Raw genomic sequence first — 14,253 nt, forward strand, 5'->3', positions numbered from 1 at the left:
GCTTTGCAGGATCAGGGAGGCCATGCAGCGTAGGTTAGCTAAGGCATTCGGTCCGGAGTCCTCTGGGTCACTAAGGACAACATGATCCGCAGCTACCTCCTCCCAGCCACGTACAAGTCCACGTGTTTCTTGGGACTGTAAATCATCCCTACAAGACTGCTGCTGCTGCTGATGCTGATGCTGAGTGCCAGCCTCCACCTCCATGCTGACACAATCATCCTCCTCCTCCTCTTCCTCCTCCTCATCCTCTTCCTGTGTGATGGGTGGCACAGCAGGAACACTGTCTGGATAAAGGGGGCCTTGAGAGGCAAGGAAGTCCTCCTCTTCCTGCCTCTGTTCTGCCTCAATTGCCCTGTCCATTATTCCACGCAGCGTATGCTCCAAGAGGTGGACAAGAGGTACAGTGTCACTGATGCATGCACTGTTACTGCTCACCATCCTTGTGGCCTCCTCAAACGGTGACAGGACAGTGCATGCATCCCTGATCATGCCCCACTGGCGTGGTGAGAAAAAACCGAGCTCCCCTGACCCTCTCCTGGTGCCGTAGTCGCACAGGTACTCATTGATGGCCCTCTGCTGCGTGTGCAGCCGCTGCAGCATGGCCAACGTTGAGTTCCACCTGGTGGGCATGTCACATATAAGGCGGTTCTTGGGCAGGTTCAACTCCTTTTGGAGCTCAGCCAGCCGAGCACAGGCATTAAATTATTGGCGGAAATGCACACAGACTTTCCTGGCCTGCTTCAGGACATCCTGTAAGAACCGCTGCACCACCAGGTTAAGGATGTGAGCTACACAGGGCACATGGATCAGTTGTCCCTGTCGGAGGGCGGAGAGGAGGTTGGTGCCATTGTCACAAACCACCATTCCTGGCTTAAGCTGGCGTGGCGTCAACCACCTCTCGGCCTGCCCCTGCAGAGCTGACAAAACATCCGCTCCAGTGTGGCTCCTGTCCCCCAAACAAACCAGCGCAAGCACGGCATGGCATCGTTTTGCCTGCGTACTTGCGTAGCCCCTGGAACGCCTACGGAGCACCGCTGGTTCTGAGGACAGAGCACTGGAAGAGGCCATGGAGGAAGAAGAAGAGGAGGGGGTGGAGGAGAGAGGTGTGTCACAACCAATAGTAGCATTTTGGAGGCGTGGTGGCGGAACAACCTCCAACACTACTGCACCTTGTCCTGCATCCCAGCTGCCAGAAGAGTGACCCAATGGGCCGTGAAAGACAGGTAACGTCCCTGTCCATGCCTGCTGGACCATGAGTCAGCGGTAATATGCACCTTACCGCTGATCGCCCTGTCCAGCGAGGCAAGGACATTGCCTTCCACATGCCGGTAGAGAGCCGGAATCGCCTTCCGTGAGAAAAAGTGGCGTTTGGGGACCTGCCACTGAGGAACCGCACATTGTACAAACTCACGGAAGGGGGCCGAGTCTACCAACTGAAAAAGCAGCAGTTGAAGTGCTAGCAATTTAGCCAAGCTAGCATTCAACCGCTGGGCATGTGGATGGCTGGGAGTGAACTTCTTTCGCCGGTCCAGCAGCTGGGGCAGGGACATTTGCCTGCTATAATCGGACGTGGGTGTACCGCTAGCAGAGTTCCCGGAAGCACTTGGCTGTGACACACCTAATTCTACACCTTCATTCCTCTCAGAGCAGGTTTCAGAGGACTGAAGGTCTAGTGGGGTTGGAGATGCCAGCTGATGAGGAGCAAGGAGAGGTCCGCTTTGTTCTTTGGTGTGGGTCTTTGAGGTACGCTTGCCAACGAGCTGCATGGCAGGTCAACATATGTCTGGTCAAGCATGTGGTGCCCAAGCGGCTGATGTTTTGGCCACGCGAGATACGCTTGAGACATATGTTGCAAATAGCAGCGGTGCGATCTGATGCACTCGTCTCAAAAAAGGCCCACACCAAAGAACTTTTACAATAACGCGCAGAGGCAGCGCCCTGCACAGGCGGAGCTCTGCGGTGTGATTCAGTCGGTGTGCTGCCCCTAAGCTGGCCCCCGGAGGGCATCCTGCCTCGTTGGACATGTGCCTCCTCCTCTTCCTCCTCCTCCTCTCTCCTTCCAGGCACCCACGTGGAGTCAGTGCCCTCATCATCCCCTCCCTTTTCATCGCTGTAGCAAACCTGGCAGTATGCTGCAGCTTGTGGAACATGACTGCCAGATTGCTGTCCTTCTTGAGCATCCCCTCTCTCTGCGCTCACGCTACTGCCTTCCTCTAGCTGAGTGTCATCATCAGAGCCCACAAAACACTGGGCATCCTCCTGGAGCATGTACCCAACACTGTGCTCAAAGAGTTCAGGAGACTCCTCAGGAGGACGTGGTGGGTCTAGGGAAGGAGTCACTGATGATGACATTGAGAGGAGGGAAGACGATGCGTTGGCAGCTGCTTTGCTAGTACCCTGAGACTGGGTGAGAGAGGATGAGGAGGATGAAGAGGGCTTGGTCATCCACTCTACCAAGTCATTGGCATGTTGCGGTTCAACATGTCCAGCTGCTGAAAAGAAGGACAAGCGTGTCCCATGGCCACGTGCTGATGACAATGCACCGCGTCCACGACCAGCACTGTTGTCTCTAGACACAGAGCCTGCTTGCCCTCTTTTATCGGCTCGCGCCTGTCTGCCTCTCCTTGCTGGCCTTCCAGACATGGTAATGGCCTGAAGGGAGTTGGGTAAAACAGCAGTGTAATGGAGTCACACAACACCCACTAAGCCCTGCAGATGGCTCTATTAGAGAACAGCAATAAACGGTAGATACAGGTGTATATTGTGCTGGAGTCACACAACACCCACTAACTCCTGCAGATGCCTTTATTATAGAACACCAGAGATAAAGGGGTATACTGTAATTGAGTCACACAACACCCACTAAGCCCTGCAGATGCCTCTATTAGAGAACAGCAATAAAGAGTAGATACAGGTGTATATTGTGCTGGAGGCACAAAAAACCCACTAACTCCTGCAGATGCCTTTTTTATAGAACACCAGAGATAAAGGGGTATATACAGATGTATACTGTGCTGTGCTGGAGGCACACACAACTTCCAATAACTCCTGCAGATGGCAAGTGGGCTCAAATAGAGAAGAGCTATGTAGGTGGATATAGCGGTGTGTACTGGGTACAGAGCACGCAGACAGCACGCACAAGCTCCTAACACTACTGACTGCAAGCTCTATTATAAAAGATAGATCACTAGCTATATAGGTGAGGTGAATATAGCGGTGTATACTGCGGTCAGGGCACACAGACAACAACCACTACACAACAGCAAGATCGAAAATCGTCCGAAAACGATCGGTGTGTACTGTGTTGAAGGTACACAGAACACCCACTAACTGCTTCAGACGCCAACACACTACACTAGGCCGCCGCGCTGGTGGCCTTATATAGTGTGGGGCGTGTACTACACAGCCTGAGCTATGATTGGCCACAGGCATCCTGCCTGTGGCCAATCATGGCTCTCCTCGCTGCTGGCACTGTGATTGGCCAAGCATGCGGGGTCACAGTGCATGCTTGGCCAATCATGAGCCAGCAATGCACTGCCATGACGCAGTGCATTGTGGGCCGTGAGCGCCACACGAATTTGGCGCGAACGGCCCATAACGTTCGGAATTCGCCGAAGGGGCGAACAGCCGATGTTCGAGTCGAACGTACGTTCGACTCGAACACGAAGCTCATCCCTACTCTCAATCAAGTGGAGAGGGTTACCTGTCCAAAACATCCCCCCTCCTTTTTTAGCAAGGGCCCATCAGATTGGGGGGGGGGGGTGATGACTCTCATAAGGGGACCTTAGACTTTAGGCTTTAAATACTCAGTTCCCAAAATGTTATACTAATTTTGACAAAAAATGTTGGTGTCTAATCTGCTTGTAATGTTGATTTGTCAAATTACTAATTGTTGTTCTTGTTTCACTCCACAGTGTCCTTCAACGCCACAGGAATGGCAGACTGTGGCCTCCCACTTTGCCATTTATTTCAAGTTGTGCCTTTTTCACCAACAGTGCAAACCCAAGTTCAGAGCGAGATGAGGGGACAGTCTCTTCTTCAGATAATCCAATAATGTTGTGGGTCTGCTACACACACACACCTTGTTTTTGTAACTAATGTATGTCGTGCATTACTGACCAAAATCATGCTCATTTTCAGCACCATTGCAGGAAAATGGCATGATTGTCCAAATTTACACCTCACTGTGGGTGTTTTTTTACTAAAGGCACATCCACTATGCACTACAAGTGCACTGCAAAAGTACACCTGAAACTGCACTTGGAGTGCAAAGTGGAGTTTCCTTTAGTAAATCACACTCCTCAGCACAAACTAAAAATTTTAATACAAATACATTTTGAGCGCAATGAAAAAGGAAGCCACACATTGTTGATAATTAAACTTTTTTTTTTTTTTTTTTCTTTATTCTTTATTTATGGATTGCAGGTAATACAGAAGCAAATTGTAAAAGAAACAATAGACACCCAGTCTTCTCATTACATCGAAAAATACATTCAGTACATGTTGGGGAGCATTTGGTAGCTTATCATATTACAGCAGTATCAGACCTAGAGTAGCCAAGGCCCTAACACTTACTGGCTTCTTTGGTTCTCCCGTTCGGTACTCCCTTTTATATTAATGCGGCACTTGGAGTGGTCCCCCCTGGGCCGACCCCGAGGGGTCTTCGTTAATGGCTTGGGATCACTCGCATAATGAGAAGCCCAGTCAGGGCCACTCCCATGGCCAACAGTCTTTAGAAAGAAAACTGGGTAAATAGTTCGATAAGGCCCTTGCAATCACCAGTTATTTTTATCGGGATTGGGGGGAGTGGAAGAGGGAATGGAAGGGGGGCAGGGGGTGGGGAGGCTAAGGAGCAGAAAGAAAAGAAGGGGGGGGGGGTAAATTGGGTCAAAACGTAGAAAGGGAATAAAGGGGGTGGGGTGGACCGGAACGGTCCTCAGGTGGAAGTAAAGACTGTGGGGACCCCGATGGTGTGCCCAGACCGGGAGCGCCACTCTGTACTCTTGCCAAGTTTCACAAGTAAGTTCTGTATGCATCTGAATACCTAAACAGGCTCCAAGCCATCCATCGAGCGGTGTGTTCCTCCTCTCTATTATTCAGGGATGATGTAAGCTGTTCCATTCGATAGATGTCACAAACTCTCGCAAATAATTAAACTTTTTAATACAAGCACATTCACATGTGCGTTTCAAAAAGGTTTTTACAACAAACCAAGAAATTGTGTGTATCAAAAACAGAGTTTAATAAAAATTTAGTTTCACTTGGTGTTTTTGTGTAAACAGGCCTGTATCAAACTGTAAAATACAGAACACAGGAACTTACAAAGTTCAACTTTGAAAAGTGAAGACAATATCAGACATGAGTATGTACAAACTGGGCTGATATTGCCTTCATCACATGGGGCGTCACCCCTGGAAAATCCAAATTTGGAAGATGCACACAGTGTCTCAACATGTGCTATCTCCCATCATGGGGGATCAATGTACATGCTTTGGGGCTGCAACCCCTTCAGCTCAGCCACTTTACACAAAAACACGTACATTGATCCCCAATGATGGGAGATAGCGCATGTTTACACACTCTGTGCATCTTCCAAATTTTGAGAAATACAACATTTTTTGTTTAAAATAGCAAAAATAAAACCCTATCTAGTTTTGTGGGTTTCACACTCTCCCCAAAACATCAATATTATTTTTAACATCATTGATGTTTTGCTGTATAATTTTCCAAATCCCTATTGCACCCCATTATCTCCCCAATCAGGATCTGGGCACTTTCACTGGTAAAACGGGAATCTTCTTCCAATCTTCTTCCACATCACCTACAAAACAAAGCAAAAAAAAAAAAACACACCATGTAATAAAAATATGGTGACATACATTGATGAGCTTACCGGAAGCTGTGTTCTCCGACACTCACCTGTTGTGGTGACAATTTACCCAACCTCCACGATCTCACCTTCCTCCTCCTCCTGCTCCTGTTTCTGCTTCTACTTTTGGAAGTTGCCCTTCTTTGGGAGGGGTGTGGTCCCTGATGTCCTCATACTTGCCGAGTCTTCTCTCCCCTATGAGAATGTAAAAAAAGAATAATTGGCACGCAGAGGACAGAAATATGAATCTGAAACATTGCTTGGAAGTCTTGTACAATTGTTTTTTTTTTGCCGAGTTCCAAGGTGAGAATATTATTGGGGACACTTTGTTAAGCTGGAATACTTCCCTACAGAACGATGTTTCTTACGAACGAATGAAACCATGAACTGGAAAGTGGCCATTTTAAAATGCACAACATGAAATCAAAGCACATGGAGCAGTATGCAAGCAAGAATAATCATATGAACACACGACAACTACTTACTTTTTTTTAAGAACATGCTTGATCCTTCTGTACTGCTCGTGCTCCCTCAGTTTCAGGTCTGCCCAGCGTTTTCTCAGTTGATCCTTGGATCGGCATACCCCAAAATTCTTATGAAGACTCTTTACAACTTTAGTCATGATCTTGGCCTTTCTGATATTTGGGTTTGGGTAAGGTCCAAACTTCCCATCATAGTCGGTCCTGTTCAATATGTCCACCATCTCCAACATCTCTCCAAAAGACATATTTGAGGCCTAAAATCTTCTCTTCCTGGATCGGGACGTTTCAGGCTCCGGGCTTTCCTCACCCCCCTCCTCGTTAGTGTAATTATTATTAGTGCACACCTGCGTTGTCTCCGCCATGTGCTCTACCCACTGCGCCAGAAGCGAAGGGGTGGGGAATAGTCTAGAAAGGACATCAGGGGCGGGTGGATTTTCACGCATGCGCACTGTATATAAAAACGCAACACGCGTGTATTGTCCGTACGATCTGGGAAGATAGTGAGGCGCGGACGCGACAAACGTGCTAACGAAGGTAAAATTTTTAACTTGGTGCATCACTAGACTAGACTGGTTCTATCTAGGCCGATGTTGGGACAAGATTAGAAGGGTTTTTAATGGCATTATTAGTAGTTGAGGGTTTGTCTTGTGTTGTGTCTTGCAGACAATATGGATCCATTCAAAAACCCAAATTTTATGGGGCTATTCCTCGAACTCTACAAGAAGATGCCCTGCCTGTGGTAGTTCCACAACAAGTTTTATGCCGACATAACAAAGAGGAACGCAGTGCTGGAGAAACTTCTTTCTTTGGTGCGGATCATGGTCCCCACGGCAGACATGGCCTATCTGAATAGGAAAATTGTGGCCATGAAGCTTACATATCTCAGGGAGAGAAAGAAGCACCTGGAGTCCTTGAGAGCAGGAGACCCAGATGCCGTTTATTACCCCAGGATGGTTTACTTTGAGAGGCTGTATTTTCTGGTAGACCAGGGGGTACCCAGGCCACCACTCTCCAGTCTTCCTTCAAGGCATCCTTCACCCCCAGCTGAGGCTTCCAACGTCCAACCTGGGCCTTCCAGGCAGAAACATGTGGTGGGGCCCAGCTTGAGACAGGTATTGCATTGTTGAACATATTTCTTGTGTTACATTGAATGAGGTTAACTAGATGTTCTTATTGATCAGTAAGTTGGGATTTATCAAAGTGGTTTACATATCAAGAGACAGTAGTGACCAAAAATGATTGGGACGGGAAAGAAAAATGCTGGGCTCAGAATGATAGTCTGTTCTATTTGGTAACATTCAATTTGCAAAAGCCAGGAGCACAAAATGGTGTGATTGATGAGCAAAAAACTAAAACTATGTCCCCTTTTCATACACAGGAAGACCTCAGTCGGGGGGAGGCTGTGGCAAGTGGCAGCCAGGAGGTTGACCAACGCCCTCCTCCTCCTGCCCCAACTACAGGAGCCCAGCCACAGCCTCGAAGGATGCCTGGTGGGAAGTGCCCAAGGAAGATGAGAGAGTGATGGCCTGGGTTCAGTCTGGTCTGCCAGAAGATGCAGCCTCTTGAAGATCCACATCCTGGGGACAGAAATGGCATCTGAATTTCCTGTTCTCTAGGACTTCGGTACCAGACTTCTCTCCCTGAGATATGTACTTCTCAGGCCACCAATTTTTAAAATTCCAATTTGTTCATGTCTGCCCTGGGGGCCAAAGGCTGCACCAAAGTAAGACGTTTCTCCAGCGCTGCTTTCCTATTTTTATTTTATAGCGACCAAAATTAAGGGTTTTTTTTGTTTGATGAAATACTTGTGTAATGTGTTTTCCTTCCAAAAGGCCAGGCAGGTACAGGCAGGTACATTTCAAAAATACAAAGTGAAATGAACAACAAGGGGTACCAACACTAAACAACCTCCTGTAGATTAAAAAAGAAAAACCAAAGATAAAAAATAAAATAATGTTGTTGTGGTAAGTTTACACACAAAAAAACACCCAAAAAAAAATTAAAAAATAAAAATAAGGAGAAATTCGCAAACTGTCTTTAAAAAGGAGATTTTTAGGAATTAAAAATAAAAAAAAATCCAAAAAACAAAAAACAAAATCTAAAATTGTGTAGATGTGATGCAAAATAAAGTTGTATTGCTGAAATGGTGAAAAAAAGAGTAATGAAATACATTTGGGAGAAGTGTGTGTGACTATGAGCATCAAAAGAAGTTAGTTCTTGCAGCATTGTAAAGAACAAGAGAATGCGCTTCATGAATGAATTTTTAACATTGCAGCGTGACGAATGTGCTATATCGCTTACGAGCAGTAATTTTACCTGAACGAGCGCTTCCGTGTCGGAATTTGAATGTGAGCATGCGTGCCACTTTGTCCGTCGGAGTAGGCTACACATGATCGGAGTATGTCCTATCGGACCAGTTTGTCGGAAAATATTTCCAGCAAGTTGGAAAATTTGGTCCGACGGATATTCCGACGGAAACAGTCCGATGCATACCACACACAGTCAGATTATCCGACAACACGGTCCGATAGGACACATTCCAATGGATTCTCCAACTGTGTGTACCAGGGCTTAGACAAATGTTGGTTCTCTCCGCCCAGTCAATGTCTGGATAATTATTATGATAACACTTCCCATCCTTGCTGCTAATTCAAATTGTGATAGGAGGTCTGTCTCCCCCTCCTCCCTCAGGTTAGGTGGCCTCTAGCATACTTCCAGTATTTTCCCCTTGGCTTTATTCGTTTGGAATGCAACCCATAAGGATTCCACCTCCTCCCTAGCTCCCTCAGTGATGTCACCTCTCACATTCACTTGTACATTATTCTTGCTATATAGTCATACCCCTCCCTCCTTTTTTTAACCTTTATATCCCTGCGATAAAGGGTATACCCTTGAATGGTTGCCAACCAATCATGAGAGCTGTTGAACCAGGTCTCTGAAATTCCCACAAAATCTAAATCCTCCTTGTACAACAGTATCTCTAGTTCACCAATCTTGTCCGCCAGGCTCCTGGCATTGGTGAACGTGCCAAGTAGTTTAGACTGGTCGCATACTATCCTCTTCTTGGGCGTTTCCGAAATTGCAACTAGGACTTGTTACTATACTTACCTTGGGTTAATGTTTTTTAGTCAACCTTCCAATAATGCCCCCAATACTATACTCTGGCATATGTTCCGCACTGACTATCTCTACCTCTGAACACCCCCCCCCCCCTTTCACCTAGTTTAAAAAACCCTCTAACTTTTGGGCCATCTTTACTCCCAGCAGATCTGCACCCTTCTTATGTAGGTGCAGTCTGTCCCTTCTAAAGTACTGGTGATTGACTGAGAAGTGGGCCCAGTCCTCCAGGGACCCAAACCCCTCCTTACTACACCAGCTCCTCAGACGCTTGTTTACTTCCTTAATCTGCCTCTGCCTTTCTGGTGTCCTCATAGGACTGGTGTGGCTTTGATCAAGGACACTGACAGCATGTTGTTAATACATTTTTTATTTAATTTTTTACATACTTTCATCTCAGTGGTTCAGTGTCACCAAAATAAAACTGCTTCTCTCAGGGGACGATCAGGTTTTTTTTTACACTTTGATAGCTGTGGGCCAATCACAGCATAGGAAACATATTAGTTATAAATTAATTCATGACAGCTTTGTTGTCATTGTGATCATGTGATCGTATAATGATCGTATAATGATCACTGTGCCGTGGCTACAGGGATCCACAATCCCCTGGCCACAAGCTTGAATAGCAATTGGGTGACAATATAGTATCTGGCACTTCATCCCTATTGAGTATAAAATGAAGCAACCAAGTATTTTGGGATTAAAACGGTGCCCGCAATCAGAGAAATACACACTTTAAAACCAATAAAGTTTATTCACATAGGATTAAAAAATGGGTTCAATAAAAACCAGAGTATTTGTACATATCACAACAATGATCACTGGTGTCCATATATAGAGGTGGTCAAGACATGGTTTTGAATGCCAGCATGTTTCGGGAAAATTGGCTTCTTCATGGGATTTACAGATTACCACTTTTCCACAAATCTCTGATAAAGGAAAGATCATGTACAGAAACACTTGATTATTCACAAAGTACTATAAAGCTTACAATTAATATACATAATTGCTTATTCTGTCCAATCCCTTAAAGAACTCACCCAGAGGAACATCAAGGAAAGCCACCAAGTGAATCCACAAATGTATGGAGGGGAGGCTCCTTGCGATCACGGGGGACACAAGTAGATCAGGATAAGGGAAGTACAATTGACTATTAATATCTCACAAATTATTGGACCGAAGAAAAAAAACATGTCCAATTTAGGGCTAACATAGCCTCAAATAATACTCGAATACTGAAACTCTGATATTAACAAGGAATATTGCAGGGGCGCCAGTTGTAACCGCGGTAGCCAAGGGTTGGTACTAACATGAAACAACCACTACAGCAAAAGAGAGAAAAGAGTAGCCTGATATAGTGTCTTATAGATTACCATCACAATAAAAGGACGTAATCGGAAGCAATCAAATGTGGGCTATAGTTCATAAGGTAATAAAAAAACAAAAGTGTGAAGCTAAGTGAGCAAGGGAATAGCATGTGAACCTGGAAGGGTAAAATAGGCAATGCAAAATTCAATGTGAACAAAACCAAAACATAAAAGAGCACAGTGAATAATAAACATCTATGGAAGGTCAATTGGAGTTCAGAATAAAGTGAAAGGTCTTTCTTAGATAATCTGGGATGAATCTTGAAAATACAGCCAAAGTGGTAAAGTGTTCTTGCTTACCAGATTCGATGAACACACGTACTGTATAGCATGTGGGTCAAACAGGCATTCTTGAGGGATTGACCTCAAACAGGAGCTCCCACCACTGGAAAAAAAAAAAAACGCTAAGAAGGGTTCCACCCAATGTTGAATGAGGACTGTCAGATATTCATGATGGACTCCAAAACATGCAATGAATCACATCGAATGGTGTACATGAAAAACAAATGATCTGCACATAATGTGATACTGTTTGATGTTTACTGATTAAAAAAAAAAAAAGGGGAGTTTACACTTACAGCAAATCCGATAAAACAAGCTTTTAATTAAAAAGCTGAGTGATGCTCTTGGAATCGTTGCCTATACTCCATTATTATTATCATCATACAAGATTATATAGTGCCAACAGTTTTCACAGTACTTTACAATATGTGGGCAGACAGTACAGTACAGTTACAATACAATTCAGGAGGAATCAGAGGGCCCTGCTCACCAGAACTTACAGTCTAGGAGTAAATCATCTTTCTATGAGGAAAGATTAGAGGAACTGAATTTATTCTCTCAGGGGGATATGGTCAATATGTATAAACATATAAGTGGTCCATATAGTGAAGTTGGTGGTCTTGTCAAAAGGTTTGGTGTGTTTATTTCTAGGGCACATTCTATTTTTTTGGGTGACTGAGTAGGGGTACTGTGTATCCCTTAATCATTCACATGGGGGGGTGGGATCTTGGGGCCCCCCCATGTTAAAGGGAACTTCCAGATGCCGTTAAGTCCCCCCACCCCCACAATCACCAAGCCAGGGTTGTGAGAATGAGGCCCTTGTCCTCATCATGAGGGCAAGGTACTTTGCCAGGGGGGCCTCCTCTGGCAAAGTACCCCCTCCCATGTTGAGGGCATGCGGCCTGGTATGGTTCGGTCCACACATGCTCAGAAAATGGTCTGGTATGGATTTTTGGAGGGATCTCATACCATTTCTTTTTTTGATTTCTGATGTTGGGTGCTCTTTAACCACTACAGCCCCGGACCAATAAACACCTTAAGGACCAGAGGTCTTTTTCCAATTTCGCACTGCGCTGCTTTAACTGGTAATTGCGCAGTCATGCAATATTGCACCCAAACTAAATTTGCGTCCTTTTCTTCCCACAAATAGAGCTTTCTTTTGATGGTATTTGATTGCCTCTGCGATTTTTATTTTTTTGCGATATAAATGGAAAAAGAGCGAAAAAAAAAAAAAAAAAAATAGATATTTTCTTCTTTTTGTTATAAGAAAAATCGAATAAACTAAATTTTAGTCATACATTGAGGGCAAAATTTATTCAGCCACATGTCTTTAGTAAAAAAAAATGTCAATAAGCGTATATTTTTTGGTTTGCGCAAAAGTTATAGCGTCTACAAACTAGAGTACATTTTCTGGAATTTACACAGCTTTTAATTTATGACTGCCTATCTCATTTCTTGAGGTGCTAAAATGGCAGGGCAGTACAAACCCCCCCAAATGACCCCATTTTGGAAAGTAGACACCCCAAGGAAATTGCTGATGGGTATGTTGAGCCCATTGAATATTTATTTTTTTTGTCCTAAGGGATTGAATAATGACAAAAAAAAAAATTTTTTACAAAAAGTTGTCACTAAATGATATATATTGCTCACACATGCCATGGTTATAGGTGGAATTGCACCCCAAAATATATTCAGCTACTTCTCCCGAGTATGGGGATACCACATGTGTAGGACTTTTTGGGAGTCTAGTCGCGCACGGCACCCCAAAAACCATTCACCACCTTCAGGATTTCTAAGGGTGCAAATTTTTGATTTCACTCCTCACTACCTATCACAGTTTCGAAGGCCATAAGATGCCAAAATAGCACAAAACCCCCCAAAATGACCCCATTTTGGAAAGTAGACACCCCAAGCTATTTACTGAGAGGCATGTTGAGTCCATGGAATATTTTATATTTTGCCACAAGTTGCGGGAATATTACAAACTTTTTTTTTTTTGCACAAAGTTGTCACTAAATTATATATTGCTCACACATGCTATGGGCATAAGTCGAATTACACCCCAAAATAAATTCTGCTGCTTCTCCCAAGTACGGGGATACCACATGTGGGGGACTTTTTGGGAGCCTAGCCACGTACGGGACCCCGAAAACCAAGCACTGCCTTCCGGATTTAAATATAAAATGCTACCAAAAAAACTGTTAGCGATCGCAGGGATCAGGCCTGACTCTGCGATCGCTGCAGTTATGTGTTTAGTGTTTTGTAAGTGACAGTGATCGATTGATACTGCACTTGGGTGGGCTGGGCAGAGGGGCAAAACGCAGGTGCTAGCAGGTATCTGGGCTGATCCCGCTAACAATGCGTTTTTTTGGAACCCTGAACTGCTGGGGACGCTAGTATAGATCTGATCAGATCAGATATTGATCTGTTCAGATTCTATACCACTACGGGAGGTTTATGCTTTGCGTGTGGGTGTTAGCCGTACCTGCACTAACCTAGCGCTGCCTGGGGCGACGCAGACCTTGACCCTAAAACCTAATTGATATCACCCGCCGGGTGATCAGGGGGTTAAACCTTTATTGGGTAATATATGGTGGGTGCCCTGATGCTATAAAAAGCAAACTAACCAGAGTCACCCGTAACACTTATACGGTGATCAGTGGTGAAAGGGTTAACTAGAGGCAATCAGGGGGTTCACATTTTTATTAGGTAGTATATGGGGGTCCCTGGCGCTATATAAAAACCTGACGGGGAACCTAAATAACTAACTGGCTAACCAGCGTCACCAGTTACACTTATACTGTGATCGCTGGTGAAAGGGTTAACTAGGGGCAATCAGGGGGTTAAAACCATTATTGGGTAGTATATCGGGGTACCTAGCGCTATAAAAACCTGGCGGTGAACCTAAAAAAATAACTAGCTACCTAGCGACAGTAGCGACACTAATGCAGCGATCAGAAAAATGATCGCTTAGTGACACTGGCAAAAGGGGGTGAAAGGGTTAACTAGGGGCAATCAGGGGGTTAAAACCATTATTGGGTAGTATATCGGGGTACCTAGCGATATAAAAACCTGGCGGTGAACCTAAAAAAATAACTAGCTACCTAGCGACAGTAGCGACACTAATGCAGCGATC

Source organism: Lithobates pipiens, unplaced genomic scaffold (assembly GCF_037356315.1).
Source record: "Lithobates pipiens isolate NorthernLeopardFrog02 unplaced genomic scaffold, aLitPip1_a1.2 Scaffold_23, whole genome shotgun sequence".
In the NCBI taxonomy this organism is placed as follows: Eukaryota; Metazoa; Chordata; class Amphibia; order Anura; family Ranidae; genus Lithobates; species Lithobates pipiens.